General features: G+C 44.5%; 1 protein-coding gene across 1 annotated transcript in view; it reads left to right on the top strand.

Annotated features, from left to right (window-relative positions):
• LOC147659151 (DENN domain-containing protein 1A-like) overlaps positions 1-17,958 on the top strand; it is a gene marked incomplete at its 5' end in the record, with an annotated part of 303,738 nt that overhangs the window by 193,498 nt on the left and 92,282 nt on the right. The window lies entirely within an intron of this gene.

Genomic DNA, 17,958 nt, shown 5'->3' on the forward strand with positions numbered 1-17,958 from the left:
CCATCGAAAGCCACATGAACTAAAGTCACGGTAAGTAGTGTAAGTAGTGTGATTTGGCTGCAGGAAATCCATTCTCTGAGGGGAGGAGAAACTCTGGATGCAGCCTAATCATTGTGATGCCCATGGCACTGCAGTGGTGCTTTTTGCTTCCCTAAATGAAATCAGGTTAACCTTTGATGTAATCGGTGCCACCGTCTTCGACCTTTTAGAACTTCCGGTGGCTTCTTTTTTTATCAGTAATCGTGGGCTGATGATACTGGCCTAATGTCCCCTACCCAATACGGTTTTAGGAAGGGAAGGGGGACAATTGAACAGTGTCTTAACCTCTTACTAGTTATAGGTAAGTACATGAAGGCCAGGCGAGGTTCGATCCATCTGGCCTTCATGGACTTATCCAGCGCATTTGATACAGTGAGTCGGGACAAGTTGTGTACACTTATGGAGAAAATGGGCTTTGAGGAAGCTCTTATTACCTTGTTACGCAGGCAGCAAACGTCAACCACTGTCTCCACCCGTTACGGTCCAGGAGGAGAGAAGACCAGGCCCATTGCCTCAACAGAGGGCGTTCGACAGGGCTGTATCCTGCCTCCTTTTTTATTTATTTTATATACAAATGGGGTGGAGACATTTTTACTAGACCAGCACCTGGATTACCCCAGTATAGGAAGGCAGCTGGTCCCCTTATTGTCATATGCCGATGACACCGTATTGATGGCCTTGACGGCCAATAGCCTTCAAAAGGTGTTGATTAGTTTCCCTGATTTTATGACGTGTTTGGACCTGAAAGTAAATTGTTTGTCATGGTATGTGGCCCAAAGCAGACTAAATCGCGAACATTTGTGGTAAACAAAAAGACTATTGACAAGGTACCCAGTTTTACATACCTGGGTTATGTTTTTAATAACAAATTTAACTGGGACCATCTGGTTGTAGCCAGGGCACAACACACTAGTAGAATTATAGAGGGGCTGTTCCGGTTTTCATCCAAATTGGGTCACAAACCAGTGGCAGAAATGTTGACCTTATATAAATCAAAATGCCTCTCGGTTGCAACATATGGGGCAGGCATATGGGGTCACCAAAAAAGCGTCCAGATACAGATTTTAGAAAATAAATTCTTGAAAAGATTGCTGATGATCCCAACTAGTTCTCCTACAAAATGTTGTCACTCTGAAGTGGGACTAGACTGTGTCAGAGATAGAATAAACATTGCCCCATTGATCTTATGGGGAAAGGTATGGACCTCGGATGATCTACTATTTTCAAGAGCGATCATCAGAGACTGTATGAACTTGGAAAAGGCCCTGTCCATCCCCTGGCTTTGTTATGTCAAAAATACTTTTCACAGGATTGGCTTGGGTCACTACTACGATAATCCCGATGGTATTCAACCTAATATGAAATCAATCATAAAAAAACGCATACTATAAAGAAATAAGCACTTCAGACCGGGTAAATGTTGTATTATCGATGGATCATTATTCCATCAGCAATTTTATTTGTCTTTCACTGTACCAAACACAAGCTTGTTTCCTCTTGACTAGGTTTTGTCTCTGCACCTTACCCTTTCTTGTGGTTTTCCCTAAACAGGCGAGTTGGTGTGAAAGACTGACTCCCTGTCCTTGTAATAACCTGGCGCAACAAAGTACTATGCACTTTATGCTGTTTTGCACACTTTATAAAGATACTAGGGCACGCTTTCTTAAGCCTCTTTTAAAGGAAATTTGCCCCTGTTCCTATCAAGAAGGTTTTAATTATTGACGATCTTTGTCCACTAATGTAACTTGTAGTGCTGTGCTTAACTTTATTAGAACGTCGCTGTCAATTAGGAAAAAGTATGAATTGTTACTGGAAAATTAACTTGTTGGAATCTCGTATTTTATCAAAAACTTGTTTTTATGAAACTGAGAACTTTGACATGAACACACCCCAATTTTTGTATAGAAGATTTTTTTTAAAGTTTATACATTTTTTTTTTAACTGAACTGTGTGCATGACAGCATATAAAAGGAAATAACACCTGCTTGAAAATCAAGATTGTTTATATAGTCCGTAAGGAGAGTTACAAGCGATGCAGTAAGCGGGTTTACCCAGTACTCCCAAATAAGTACTCACCAAGTGCTTCACCCCCACCGGGATCCCTGTCTAGGCTTCCTAGGGTGACCACCACCTTCTTCCATCAACCATTTGCGCGCATCTTGCCAATCTCTGCCCATATTCCCTCATAGTTCAAAGTCAGGGGTCACGCCTGTGTGTTTGAAGAGATTGCCTCTGGGGATCCAGATGACACAGGAACGTTCTGAAACTAGGAGGAGTGTTTTTTTAAAAACCTTTCTTTTTCATTTTACAATAACAACACATGGTTGCACATTTCAAGGGACTTAGAATAGTCCCATCAAGGGCATCTACTGTCCTACATCCAGGCGGAGTGTTGAGTATGAGAAGCATGACTACAAAAAATCAAGTCTTTAACTCATTAAGCTTTTTTAAGAGATGGGCCTTTACCAATCCAATCCAATCCAAAAATTCTTTATTTCGGCCGTTTAGACCATAAAAGATACATAAAAACATACAATCATTTGTTGACATTAGAAATTTGGGCCATAAAAGATACATAAAAACATACAAGCATACAATCATTTGTTGACATTGGATATTAGGGTAAAACACAGTGTATTGGGAGACAATGACCGTAAATGCTAAAAGTTACAGTGGCAGAAGGGAAGGTTGGCAATACAGTCCTATGATGGCCTTGCTTTGAGCAACTTGGACCTAATGTGCCACATGGCCAGAAGAAATTTTGCAACTGCAAACACAATGTGTGGGGAGGAATCAGTTTTCAGTATTCTGAACGATATTGCAAAGTTCCTTATGCCCATATTCCTGCACAGGGGCACAAGCCAATGTTTCCTAGGTGTCTTATAGGAAGGGCAGAAAAACAGAACATGGATTTCCTCCTCGTCACAGGAATTGCAGCCGGGGCATATTTTGTCCCCCCCCCATTGGCCCATTTGCAAGTGAAGGATTTAATAGGTAAGGTGCCAAACCTCCATTGGATGAATAGCTTTCTTGCCAAAGTCGGGGAAATAATGTCCATAAAAGTTTCAAAATTGTAAGAATTTTTGGAATCGATAAAACGTTGGGTTAAAATGCCAGTGCGGGGTGCAAGCACATGAGAAGCAAGACTTTGTTCCTTGTAAGCTTCTACAAGTCTTTTCCGGGGGACCCTATTACAACCTAATTCAGGGGCCTCCCACAGCTCGTGGAAGCCCAGCCGGTACAGTTCTTGCTTAACAAAGGATAGCCAAGGAATTTTATCACTAAAGTTTAAGTTCATAACATGAACAAGATCTTGCCTATAGTGTTTTAGCTCATTTGTTGACCAAAGCCTGTGCCAGTATCTTAATGGTTTTAATTCAAGGTCCTCCCTTATAGACGGTAGACCCTGATCTAGACGTAAGGGAAACAGGGGTGTGGCACGCGGGAGGGCCAAAAGACGTCTCAGAAAATTATTTTCCACACACATCAGCTCATTTCCAGCTTGGTAACCCCACAGCTCGCTGCCATATAGTGCAGCCGACTTGGCTTGTGTTTTGTACATTTAAACTGCAGGAGCTATGGGTTTATAGGTTGAAGAGTTCGTAACCTTTAAAATAGCCCCGGACAGTTGAGAAAGCCTTATTCGTGAGCTAGATATCTGTGGTCCCCAGGCTAGGTTCTCATGCAGGGTTACGCCCAGGTACTGGAATGTTTTTACCCTCTCCAGAGCTGTGGAATTCAGAGAAGGGTTAGGTCTAGTTGTGGGGGAGGGGTTAAAAATCATCAATTTGGTCTTCCCTGTGTTGATCTCAAGACCATACTGCCTGCAGAAAAGACCAAATCCGTCCAGGATCCGCTGAATTCCCATGGGGGATTTGGAGAGCAGGAGGGTGTCGTCAGCAACATGATTGCCGGCACCCTCCTGCCCGCCAAAAACGGGGCGTCGTTGTCCCTAACGTTAACTAAATGTGTTAGGACATTATTAACGTAAAGGCAAAAGAGTGTAGGCGCCAGGACGCATCCCTGCCTAACCCCTCTTGAGACAGGAAACCTTTTTGACAGAACTCCACCCCTCCCACATCGTACCTGGGCAAAATTACCCTCATGAAGTCATATTATGGCCTGTAGAAGGTGGGTGGGAACTCCCATCTCCTTTAATACCTCCCAGAGTTTTTTCCGTGGTACCAAGTCAAATGCTGACTTCATGTCTACGAACACCATGTACAACCTCCCTCCCTCAATCCTCACCGATTTCCAATAAAGGAGGACGAGGCGGAAGATGGGCCTTTACCCCAGTACACTCCCTTCTCTATGCTTGGCCAACAATGGCCTCCAAAGCAGTACATCATCTCGAAGATGGCAGAAACTCCTTAACACCCCCGAAATACAGTCACTGTGGAGGGGTCAAGTTTGTTTTCAGCCCTGTTATGAGTTCGGCAAATATGTCCCTCTTGAATGCCGCCTATTCCTGGACAATTCCAAGCTACCTACATAAAGTCCACTCTGGTGTGTGGGCATCTGACACACCCACAGCATCTTACAGCTGACCAACTGCGCGCCACCCTGCCAGTAGGTGATAAACATATTGGATGAATTTAACCCCTAGCATGCGTCAGACGGCCGTTCAATTTGCGCACGCGTGGAATTCGCCCGCACAGTGGGGGAATTCCAGCCGCGGGCAAAGGCTTAAAATGCAGGAGTCTTTGTTCACTATTCCTGGGGCACTTCTCGTATTTGGGCACAACAAAGGGTTGATGGGATTTCTGTCAGTTTCTTTCCCAGGTCTACATTCCATAAGCTCCTGGACAGACTTGCTCCCACCCTCATCTGGAGAACAACACTCTCTGGCCATCATATGCTGTGAGTCTGTGCTCTTATCTGGAAAGAGAAGGCCTCCAGCGGGAAATGTGTGAAACAAGCCCACAACCTACAATGCAATCTGTAGCTTAGGAACTCATCTAAGGGGGTCACATCAACCTGTCTTCTCCCCTGAACTGCTCCAGGCTCCATTCAGAAGAAGGTCTCCCAGACAGATTACTCCAGACCAGCAAGTTTATGTTCATTTATAATTATTTGTTTTTAACATTTTGTATAGTGCGAACATGACCCTAGAGCGTATCAGACCTATTTGTTTGGCTTTTGGCTCTGGAGTAAGGGGGATCCAGAGATTGTCACCAGTTGATATGAAGCAAAAGTTGAGGCGCAGCCGCACCTGGTGGTCTGCATCGTCGCCACGCATGAGCTGAACATATTTCACTGAATCCATTTTCCCAGTGACCATGTCGGACAGATACAGCACTGCAATAATCTATGGGAAAGACCAGGCCTTTTCCCTTTCCACCAAAAGATGCAGCAAATCTTGGTGCAAACTGCATCTGCTTGGCATACAAATATAATTCCAGCTCAGGGACTGCAAAGCCTTTTGCCTCTTATGGATGAAGAACCTCTCATCCTACTCTGGGTTGCTTTACTGCCCATGCCAGCCTGGTTAAAGGCTGAGGGACCTGTGGATATTAATGGGAACCTGTGTGGGGGTGATGGGTAGGATGGCACAGTGGTACAGAAATCTAGGAAGTATCTGCATAGTCTCCCAGCAAGTAGGAGCAGGAGCCAGCTTCAAAGGCCGGCCTCTACTATCAGCTCGTCCATTGCTACCCTGTAGGTGTCTCTAAACATCACCTAGGGATGCGAGTGAACCTTAACGCCCAAATATCAGATCGAATCCTCCGTCCACTTTCAGTCAGTGGGAAAGTTAGGCAATTTATATTGAGGACTGATAACCCACAAAAGTTTTGTACCTTGTGCTGGGATGCAAGACAGAAAATCCCTTGCATAGCATACTTGTAGCCAAATTTCATCTGCATAGAAGAAAATTGTAGTTCTCTTTGACCTAAATCGAATACCCCTATACACATTTTGCTCCTATGCACGTGACTGCCCAGACATGCGGATCTGTCGCTAATGCATATAGGAGCGGGAACAGTGTCCATCCCTGTTGTGTCTTACCCCAGCCTACTGTTTCCTATGATGATAAGTCTCATCCTTGCAGTGGTCATGTCAGGAATCCCAGAGCTGTGCAAAATTGTGTTTTCTTATTGTTACATTTCTTGAAATTTTAAGAACATTTTCAGAAGTGACAATTTGAGTGAAATGCTGCCCACCACACCAACACCTTAAAGCACCCAGATCCAATCACTTCCAGTCTGAAGTCCTTGCTGTGCCTCGATGAAGCAATGCCGTGACTGATAGACAGTATGCTCACTGGTGGACCAGTTGAATTCCTTGTACCTTTACCATCTGAGCAGATATTCCCCAGCTGGCTTCCAGATTTACTCACCATCATTTAACATAAGTAGAACAGTTTTGATTTTTGAACTCTTGACAAGGGGTGGGCGGAATTTGCGTAGTTGCGCTACGCAAAGCTCTGCGAAATGGTAAAAAATCTCAGCAAGCACACAAAAGTTCTGCGAACACGCGGAATTGCTTGTTCCGCCCGTTCGCGATTCTTTTTTCCTGTTCGCGAATGCTGTTTGCATGCTCGGGGAGAAATATCTTGCAAGCATGCATTTTGAAAGTGCGAACAATCAAAAAATCCTGAGAAGTCGCAGCATTTTGGGCGATTCCGCGTTCTCCGCGGAACGCGATATTACCCAAATTCCGCGAGCGGAACGCTATTTACCGTCCAGGCCTACTCTTAACTCCTGGGTCCCTCACATTCACAGTTTCGAGGACCTCAGGTCAGCTCTCTTCTTCACATCACCTGTTACTCCCTTTTGAATTATCCACACCTTTGACAGGCAGAAAAAACGATATGTTACAGTTAGAACCAAAAGTACAATTTACGCCAAGAAGATATCTTTTTTTTTTTTTGCTGCTTTTCGTGAGACTTGTACTTGTACAAGTTTACTTTTCCTATTTGGACACGGGCCACAAAGAGCCCTCTAGGTGCAGTTTACTACCAGTGCCAGCAGCATTGGCAGTGAAGATGGACCCCCTCCCAGCCCTGCGTGCAGCTGCTGAAGCTGGCAGGGCTCTCCGATATCAGCTTTTATTTGCATGGAAGCGAGGTTTGATGCTTTCTGGTTCGTTCTTGGCTGCTTGTTCTGGACTGTTGTTGCTGGGTGTTTTTTACGCGTGCATTCATGCTGAAATTGAGGTGTTTAAAATGCCTGTCGCTTACAGTACAGACTGTTGCCCTTGCATGCCCCCAAAAACGCACGCTTTTCCAGTGCGTGTTCTGTCGTGTTCATTGCGTGCTGTGATGTGCTTGCTGGTTTTGACTCGTGGTTTCTGTTGGTGTGGAAATAAAACGATTTTGAGTGTTCAGCTATGTTTGCAGAAAGAGTATCTTTTAAATAAACTATATGCAATCTAAGGGCATATTAATTAGAAACAGTTGCACATTTGTCCCGCCAGGAGAGAGAGAGAGAGAGAGAGAGAGAGAGATATATATATATATATATATATATCCCTTACTACACTTCCCAACTGTACATGTACAGGAGGCATGTTACTGCTTTTATGTCAAAATCACAGCCTACATGTTTGTCCTCTTCCTCCGCCTACTGCATTGGGGATGCTCTAGATTGGACCTCTTAAGAAGTGAAACCCAACTCGCTAAGCAGGAAGATAATTCACAAGGCCCGAAGAGCTGTGTCATCTTATGAAATGCCGACTTGGCAAAGTCAAAAGTAACTTTATTTCGATTGAATTTACAATCATAAAAAGTACATTTAAAAACAAATATTTACAACAACTTAAAAAGTTTTCATTTACTCATTAATTACTGGAGGAAACATAGCACTATGAATCAGAACATTGAGAGATCATTCAAATTCGACTAAACAGTAACACTCTGTACAAAAATGTAATAGCATGTTATTCATTTGAACAAAAATAGAGGCTTAAGGTGCAGTAGCCAGTATTTGGGAATGGATTTTCAAACAGGCTTTAAGGTAGCGAGCTACAGTTTTGGCGGTAAACTGGGTATCTAAGTACTGAAGTGCCAAAAGAGCCGGTCTACATCTTCTCAGTCCTAACTGTCGGAGAAGTGGGACTAACCAGCATTTGCGAGGGGTCTCATAAAAGCTGCAGAAAAAGGTTACATGCAAGGTAGACTGGCGGGAGTGTCCATCACAAGGACAACTGGCTAATTCACGTGACCAATCAGAGGGCACGGGCAGTGTAACCAGACGATAAAATAAATCAAACCGAAATCTGGTTTAAACGTATCTCTCATAATTTGACAGAAAAAAAGACAAATAAGGTTGAATGCCATAGGAGGATTGAATCGTCATTAGATGAACGTTTGTCTGTTTACCAAGTTCTGAACACAAACGTAAGTCTCTTAAATGGGCGACACACAGATTCTTCAAAGTTTTTCTTGGTATAGCCAATAGTGAGACAGGGTCGGTAAAAAATGCAGGGCAATTCAAATCATTCAAGAATTTAAAAACAAAGAAAAGCCAGGGGATCTTTTTCCAATAGGTCAATGTAAGACAATCAGATATTAGTGACCTAGTAAGGAGACATTGCTCCTGGGTCCATATACGATGCCAAAGGAGAATCGGCTGGTATCTAATGATGTCAGTTAGATACTCCCAACCGAGCTCCAAATGGGTACCGTAAGTAGAGGCGCTTCGGGGAAGGGCTAGTATGTATTTCAGAAAATCGTTTTCAATGATTTGAAGCTCACTAGCGGGCGTGTAGCCCCATACACCCGCTCCATAAGTGGCCACGCTCATACATTTAGCTTGGTAGATCTTCAAAATTACGGCAGGGGCGGGCTTGCCCAGCTTCCTTGAAAACGAAGTCAACGCCGATGTAGTGCGTTGAAACTGCAATTTCTTACTAGAAGTGGCAGGTTTCCAGGACAGATGGTTATCGATAAGAATCCCTAGATATGGATATGTATTAGCATTTTCTAACCTGGTTTTCCCAATAAAGAGAGATTTACATTTTTGAGCTTTCTTACCAATATTCATAACGAAAGTCTTGGACTTATTTACTTTGAGTCCAAGAGAAAGCATGTATTGGCAGTACTTGTCTAGTTGAATCTGGAGTTGGTTGGGTGTCCTTGCTAAAATGACAGAATCATCTTGGCAAGTGCTGCTGGATTCGGTGGCATGCGTGTACTGCACACGCATGTTTACTGAGGAAGAGGTATGTGTCAGTGGTATGACGTCTGGCCACAGTGCCAGGTGATGTCTTCTGGGTCTGATGTCGCATGCACCATTCCCCCGACCCCAGACCTATAGCGGGTCCCAGAGGGACCTGGCCCACTTAAAGCTCGAAGTATATCAGAATCTTTCGTTCAAGCAAATGCATGTAGAACTGTACACACTATGGGGAATGTAACTCCCAGTTCAGTGCTGGGGTGTTCCCTGTTGAAAATCTATAATGCCAAAGCTCAGTTAATTGGAAACTATGCATATGATTATTCTGCCATCTTGCATTCTAGGAAATATTGGTATTAAACAGATTTTATTTTTAATTTCTGTTACCGTCTCTCTAGAATACAGTGCCCTTTCCTGCTATGCAAAGAATAACACATAGAACATGTAGGAAAGGCCACAAATGCTGCCTTAATTAACCTGGTAGATGTCTTATGACGTACTTTTGATATTTTGGTAACACAGCGCCTTGATGCCTTCGAGTGAGTTGTAGCACTTCAAAAATCCAGTTGATAAATACATTAATCACTGCTGCTTGCAGAACGGGAGGAGAAAGGTGGGGCAGTGGTTAGAAGATATACAATGATACCGATCATTGATAATGCTAATGACGTAACATTGGCATTCGAGTGCGTACAGAAAGCGCTGCAACCCCTTGATGTTTAGATGCTTGGCACTGAAATGAGGCGTTGGCGGCGCTCTCTGTATTCACCGCACATTTAACCCTACTTTTTCGGATTTATCCGACTTGAAATCCGTTGGGGCCACCAGCTTGTTTCCCCTCAAGCCCCCTAGGACACAGCTCTAAATCCTTCTTAGCGCCTCTCCCCAGACGCCGCCGAGGAGCAGTTGTTCCCCCCCCCCCCCCCCCCCCCCCTCCCCAGGCCTCCATTTTCCCCAAGCTGCGCCAGAGGTGAAAGTGTGCGCAGCGCAGTGACAAGGCAGCTTTCCTCCTCATCTCCCGGCGCAGGCTTAATTAAACAGTTGCCTTTCTTCCTCTCCTGCGTCTCTTGCTCCTTCCCTCCGTCTCTGCGTTTTATCATCTCTAATGAAGCCGGCCCGGCCTCTGTCCTGCTGCTTCCCGCCGTCCCCTGCTCCTGGCACCCAGCCACCCAGCCGCGCGCTGACAGCTCAGCGTCTCTAATTAGCTCTGTTGTTCTTTCCCTCCCATCTTCCCCACGTTGTGAGTTCAGCCTCAGTTACCACACATTTAATCCTCCCGCCTCTGCCACAGGTCTGCTTTCTGGGGGTACCTTTGTCCCAGGGAGGGGGCAAAGCCTGCCTTCAGAGACTGGGGTTTTTCTATTTTTGGTAAACATCTTTTTTTTTTTTACCTCAAAACTTGTTCTTTTTTTGTTTTTTTTTCATTTACACATTACTCGCGCCTAATCACTGCTCACTGTGTACACTGGAACCTTTCAATCAATACTTCATTGTTGTTTTTTTAAAATACCAGTTCTTAAATTCCTGTGTGAGTTTGTGACACACACACATATCTCTCTCTGTGTATGTGTGTATACATATTGTGTTATAGAGTGTGTGTGTGTGTGTGTGTGTGTATATATATATATATATATATATGTACATACACATACACTCACTCTATAACAATGTTTTCCAGTGTCTATTCCATAGTACAGTGGTAACAACATGAAATATATATATATATATATATATATATATATATATATATATATATATATATATATATATATATATATATATATATATACCCATAACTCCCTATGTGTGTGTATATATATATATATATATATATATATATATACATACATACATACATACATAGGGATATATATATATAGAGATATATATATATATATATACCCATAACTCCCTATGTATGTATATATATATATATAATAATAATAATAATAATACTGGATTTTATACAGCGCGAACAGCTACCTCACGAGGAGGTGTCCCGGCGCTAGTAGAACACAGATAGCCTGGGGCAAAGATAGGAGAACTAGCGTGGCTGGGTGAAGAGCCAGGTCTTTAGCATCTTCTTAAAGCAGGGTTCGGATGGGGCCTGCTGGATTGCTTGTGGCAAGGAGTTCCACAGAGCGGAGACGTTTGCTGAAAAGGTTCGACCGCCAAGGCGGACCTTTTTAGCTCGCGGGACGACCAATTGGACACGGTCATTAGACCGTAGTGCGCGGCTTTGGGAGTATCTTGGAAGGCGTTTTTTTAGGTAAAGTGGGCAGGAGCCATGCAAAGATCTGAACGCAAGCGTCGGAGCTTTGAATTTTATACGGTTGGCCACTGGCAGCCAGTGCAGGGTTCGAAGATGCGGAGAGACTGACTGCTTGAAAGGGATTCGCAGTAACAGTCTCGGAGCCGCATTTTGAACTACCTGAAGTTTGTGGGTCAGGTATTTTGGGAGGCCCAGGTATAGACCATTGGCATAGTCCAGCCGTGAGGTGACAGTTGCATGGACGACCATTTTCCTGCAGCTCTCCGGTAGAAGTCTAAGAATTTTTCGGAGGTTTCTTAGCTTGCTCAAGCAGCACCCGGCCACTTGTTGGATATGGGAAGTAAAGGACATTTTATCATCCCATCTCACTCCAAGGTTTTTTGCCGAGTGACTGGGCGAGGGGGGGGGGGGCCCATCTCCAAAGGCCACCAGAGATCTGGGGCGGGGGTGGGACCCTTGCCGAAGAAGATGACTTCGGTTTTATTGGCATTTAGTTTTAATTTATTAGTATTCATCCAGTGAGCAATGTCCTGGAGACAGCCTTTAAAGTTTGAGAAAGAGTCCTGCGTCATCTCAGAGTATGGAAATACCAACTGGGTGTCGTCGGCATATGAGATTGCCTTGACACCCCAGTTGGCAATTAGCGTAAAGAGGGCGGCCAGGTAGATGTTGAACAAGAGAGGGCTGAGGGCCGAGCCCTGCGGGACTCCACAGCTGAGGGTTTTGGGTGTGGAAGAAATCGTCCCAAGTGCCACCTTCTGCGTTCTCTGAGATAGGTAGGAGTTTATCCACCCCAACGCTCTGTCTTGAATGCCTATCTCTGCCAGCCGGCTGAGTAATCTGGCGTGGTCCACCGTATCGAAGGCGGCCGACAGATCCAGGAGTACCAGCATTGCTGAATTTCCTGCATCCATCGACCACCTCACTGATTCGGCTACCTCTATGAGCGCTGTTTCTGTGCTAAAGCCGGGCCGAAAGCCAGATTGAGTTTCATGTAGAATGTTGCTGGTTTCCTCAAATTTACTCAGTTGGCGTTGTATAACTTTTTCCAGCATTTTTCCCGGGGCGGCTAGGAGGGATATTGGGCGGAGATTCGTGAGGTCATCTGGGTCCCAATTTGGTTTTTTCTTTAGAGAGATATATATATATATATATACATACACACATATACTAGAAGCCCGTCCCGACCTTGTCCGGGAGCAATCAGGCTTCCCTGCCTGCCCGACATTGGCCATCAGCCCAGGCCCATGTCCGCCCCGACCCCCGCCTGCCCTGACATTGTCCTCCGGAGGCTAACCTCACACAATTATGCCAGAGGCCCAGTGTTGCAGAGGTGGCCACTGGGGAGTTTTCTGGGTAAGTGGGGCTCTGGCGCTCTGTTTGCAGGGAGGCGAGGATGAGGAGAGGTTGCAGGGATAAGAGTAGGAGTTCACAGAGTATGGAGCGGCCGGCGGGAGTCGGGAGCTTGAGCACAATTATGCCAGAGGATCCCCCGCCTGTCTTGACCCGCGCCTGTCTTGACCTTGTCCCCCAGAGCCTTATGTTGTAACTCCCCGTCCCCCGCATGCCCCGTCCCCCGCATGCCCCAACATTGTCCCCCGGAGCCTTACCTCAGCCCTCTTTGCTTTTCATCTGAAGTGACACTTCGCTTTAGAGGTTTTAAATAATGTTTTTTTTATTCTGTTATGCGCAAATGGTTTTCTCGAGCTAAAGTGTTAATGAAACTAAGTCTATCATAGTATTGTCATAGTTTTGAATATCATGCAAATCATGTGAGGCATACTTATCATTTGGAATCACTCAAGTAATTAATAAGCAGTGGGTCAAATACATCAGGAGGGAAGATGGACTAATAGTGAACAATTACTTTCAAAATCTTTTTCTCCAATAGTAGGCTGGGATTGAAAACACGCTTTAGTTGAATTGAGGACTTTAACTCCTTTGGCGCTGCACTAATTCTCCCGCTGTGCGGGAGAATTAATGAGCGGGCCGAGTTTGGACGGCCCCTAGCCGTCCTCCGCATACGCCTACAGTGACGCATGATGGCCGGGGTCCGTCCTACGCACCGAAGGGTTTAAAAGCATTCGATCTCTTACAGAAACAATGGGACCTATTAACGGAGGTGTTTTGGAGTACGCAAAGTACCTGTACTCTTTTTATGTACTCTTGCATACCATTGTGACTTGGCTTAAAAACATCTAAAATGTGAATAAATGGAGCTGTCTAGGACATATTCATATCCTGTTTGTATAAAGGGAAAGGAATGTGCCCTCTTTGCACTTTTACTAGTAGGGAGTAGGATTCTCTGGGCCGATTCACAAAGGCATGTAAGAATACGTAAAAGAGTACTCCTGCTGTAATCCTTCCCTCCTTATGGCTGCTTTTTGAACCCGCCTCTGTGTTTGACTCCGGCATGTGCATATGCGCATAGAGCTTCCCACAAATACAATGATGTTTGAGCACAGGGTGTGGATTAATGTGGCAGTATTTGAGATTTCTGCAAATCATTCAGACTCCTTTAGGAGTAGAAAGGACCATCAACTCCTAACCCAAAGCGATTAAGCCCAACCTCTGCAGAGGAAAAAAGATCAGAAGCGTTGATCACTATCAAAGCGAAGATGTGCAGAAATTTCAAAGCAACGCCTGGAAGCTGTGGGCAGAAGAGAAATCATAGCCGACTCTTAAAAGTCAGTCAAGCAAGCCTAGCATACTGACAAGTGCCTCACCTCTGTCACATGGACCAGAAATTCTAATGTGCAAGGAAGCTGGAGACCTAGAACTTTCTATTTCATAGTGTCTGGTACTGACCTTCTTCAGAAGTGCATCATACATCAGGTGGCATGCTTGTGGTATGGTGTGCCTGAGAGCATTCTGGGATATGTAGTCACAATAACTTGGTGGGAATATAAACATCTATTGTTATGAGATTTCTGAACATCAGGGTAATGCAGGGCACGAGTCAGGGGTACACACGGGTACACAGCATCCACCCACTATTTTCACTGGGTGGATGCACTCCAACCTGCTTAGAAGTTGGGCCACACAGAAATATGTTAAACTTGTCCCAGTGTAATTTTGAGGCACTGGTAACCGTTTAGCAGCTCCTGCACATTGTCTGCTTTCCATTCCCACAAGCAACGCGGAGGCAGCGAGGCGGCTTTTTATAACCTCCAGTTGGGCAAAGATAAAGACAGAAGTTAAGGGGCCATCAGGCCACCTTTTGAGTATGGGACTGGCGGTTTCCTAGAAATTCGCAAATACAAATGCACCAGCAAGGAAACAAAATCACACACCTTGTTATCTTTTCACAGGTACTTAAGAGATGCATGCTTTTTACTTTGTTATATATAAGTACATGCGCTGTAAGAATGTCAGATGGGTTGGTCTGTCCCACTATTTAGACAAATAGCATTTTAAATTGCACTACTGTATTCCTCTAGCATCACTTATCCCATTTCATAGTGTTAGAGTTATTTACATAACATGCACAATATCCATTCCGAATAAATCATGTAAGTGTGTAAATGAATGTACAAGATGTATTACATGAGATAGTCCGGGTTAAGAGGTGTAGGTGTTGAACACCCTTCATAGCCCACTGTGGTCTACTAGAAGGATTACAATTTATTAACTGCAAGCAGCAAAAGGATCTCTGTGTTCAAAGCAGTAATCCGCTTACCTATCCACATAAAATATTAATCGGTGATCTGCATGTTACATGATTTGCTTTGCAAGAGACAACCTTTAAAAAAAACATATTTTATTGCATCTTCAGTTGGCACATGTTATAACACATATATCAGAGCACTATTGCATAATTAAGTGGCACATTTATGGTCACAACATTGTATAAGATGTACACCATGTGTGTTGTATAAGATGCACACCATGTGTGTCGTATAAGATGCACACCATGTGTGCTGTGATATCATGAATAACAAACCCGAAGAAGGTAGCTACAAAATACAGGTTCAACAATCCCCCCACCCCCAAGAACACTGAGTGATTATGTTTTGCAGGAGACAACTTAATCTTCTATACTCTTTTGATTCAAATTTGGGACTACACAAAACACAGCTCTCTCCAACAAATGCGTTAAGCTCCAAAGTTATCTCATAAGTATTATTATTATTCCCTGAGATTTACTGGGCACCTCTATAGCAGATGCCTTAACCCCATAAATTATTTTAAACTTCATATTACAATCAATTAAGCAGAACAGATCTACTACCATGCTTTCACTTGTTGCCAATTTCTTTGTGGCAGGGTTTTAAAAAAAAGGTATTTGTTGAGGTCCGGATTTTGCGTAATGGATTGTGCCTCTTTTTTGGCACAATTCCGATTCCAAATCTCATTTTTAAGCATCCATAATGCACTTAAATGTACTTGTGATGCACCTGATAAACATATGTGTGAGATCTTAGTATCTGATGTCACTTCTTGTGATGTCCCTTCCAGTGAGGTCACTTCCTGTTATGCCACATGGAATGTCACGCATCGTGATGTCATGTGCTTTGATGGAACGCGACATGATGTCAGTTGCATACTGCCTAACTTGCCTATTCCCCCCTCTTCATTTTTTTAGGACTTGTGCCCTGGGGTATGGCGAGGTTACAGGTTTTTCCCCCTGGATGGAGGTGCTTTTGGTAAGCACACTGGCTGCCGTTCTCTCTGCGTATCAGTAGGCCTCTTTTCTCTGCTCTGATGACACAGCGCCGCAGACGCTACTCTTGACGATGCGGGTGAGACGTTTGGGATACAGGAAGAGTATAGATAAAGGTAGAGTCGATGGCATCCACGTGTGCCCCTAACAGCACGTTCTACACTAAAAGTGCCCCTCTGTTCTCATCACAATTCACAATTCGAAGCAGTCTTTAGATAAACAATGCACAGATTGAATTACATAGCACATTTATCAGATAAGTAACCTTCTTAAATGTAAGAGCACGTGATAGGTTTTAATCACTTTCATGTTTAATTCAACTTCTTACTTTTTTTAAGGTTCTTTTCCTCGTCAGATTAAAAAAAACGAATTATAAACGTATTGTACGTTTTGTCATTAACTATTGTGGCAGTAATAGTTGCAGTCGGCTTTTAAAACCGGCTGCATTATCTTCAGGGCACTACAAGGTAAGGGCCCCAAATTTATCATCAACTTGCTTGCCAGATATGTCCCCTCTCGCAACCTTCGTTCCAGTCACAAAAGCCTGCTCACGGTGCCTGTTGTTAGGAAACAACGTCAGGGTGGCAGCTCCTTTCACTTTCTTGCTGCCTCCCTTTGGAACTCCCTGCCAGCTTCTTTAAGGTCACACTAGGAGATTCTGGCCGTTAGACAAGCCTTTAAGACCTGGCTCTTTAGGGAAGCCTATCCTTAGATGTTCCAAGCTGTCCTCCTCTTGTTGTGTTGTGTTTCTGAAAACTTCCTATAGCGCCATGAAGCCTACGGGCGTACGTACGCTCTACAAGTCAAATTTAACATAACATAACATAACAGACAGTCTTGAAGAAAGCCCAGCATCAAGTTCTGCGGGTGTATTGTCAGGTAGTATTAATTGGGTGGAAACCTGCTGCCTTCTTGGGACTTCTTCAGGGCAATCTCGCCAACGACTGTAAGCACGACTTTGGAAGCGAGAGCACCATCAACATGTAGCTAAAGAGAAATAATGATGGAAACCCCATAAATGAAAAACTTAGTAAGAAGTGACCTGTAAACATGACTTCAAAGGCATCATGCTTACGCAATGGTGCAGGGTTTCCCAGCAACAAATTTCCTGACTGGAATGTTTCTGGAAGTCTGCAGCCTTCATTCCTTTTACTCTTCACCAGACCTGTGAAACCCACAGCAGACCCCACTGAACTTAAGAACTACCGCCCCATCTCGCTCCTCCCATTCCCTGCCAAAGTTATTGAGAAAGCCGTCCACAGTCAGCTCGCCGCCTTCCTCGAATCCAACAAATCCCTCGACCCCTCACAGTCCGGCTTCCGAGCCAAACACAGCACCGAAACCACCCTCATCGCAGCAACAGACGACATTCGAACACTACTGGACAACGGAGAAACAGTTGCCCTCATCCTACTTGACCTCTCCGCAGCCTTCGACACAGTCTGTCATAGCACCCTCATACAACGCCTCAGCAATGTCGGAGTACAAGGAAAAGCACTGGACTGGATCATCTCGTTCCTCGCCGGAGGAACCCAGAGAGACCGCCTCCCCCTTTCAGATCGGAGCCCACTGAAGTCATCTGCGGCGTACCACAAGGATCTTCACTCAGTCCCACCCTCTTCAGCGTCTACATGAGGCCCATCGCATCCATCGCGCGCCAACACAACCTCAACATCATCTCCTACGCAGACGACACCCAGCTGATCCTCTCCCTCACCAAAGACCCAAACACCGCCAAATCCAACTTACACGAAGGAATGAAAGATGTAGCCGAGTGGATGAAGAACAGCCGGTTAAAACTGAACTCGGACAAAACGGAAGTCCTAATCTTAGGCTCATCCTCCTCCGCTTGGGACGACTCATGGTGT

The sequence above is a fragment of the Lissotriton vulgaris genome, unplaced genomic scaffold (assembly GCF_964263255.1).
Source record: "Lissotriton vulgaris unplaced genomic scaffold, aLisVul1.2 SCAFFOLD_2364, whole genome shotgun sequence".
Classification (NCBI taxonomy): domain Eukaryota; kingdom Metazoa; phylum Chordata; class Amphibia; order Caudata; family Salamandridae; genus Lissotriton; species Lissotriton vulgaris.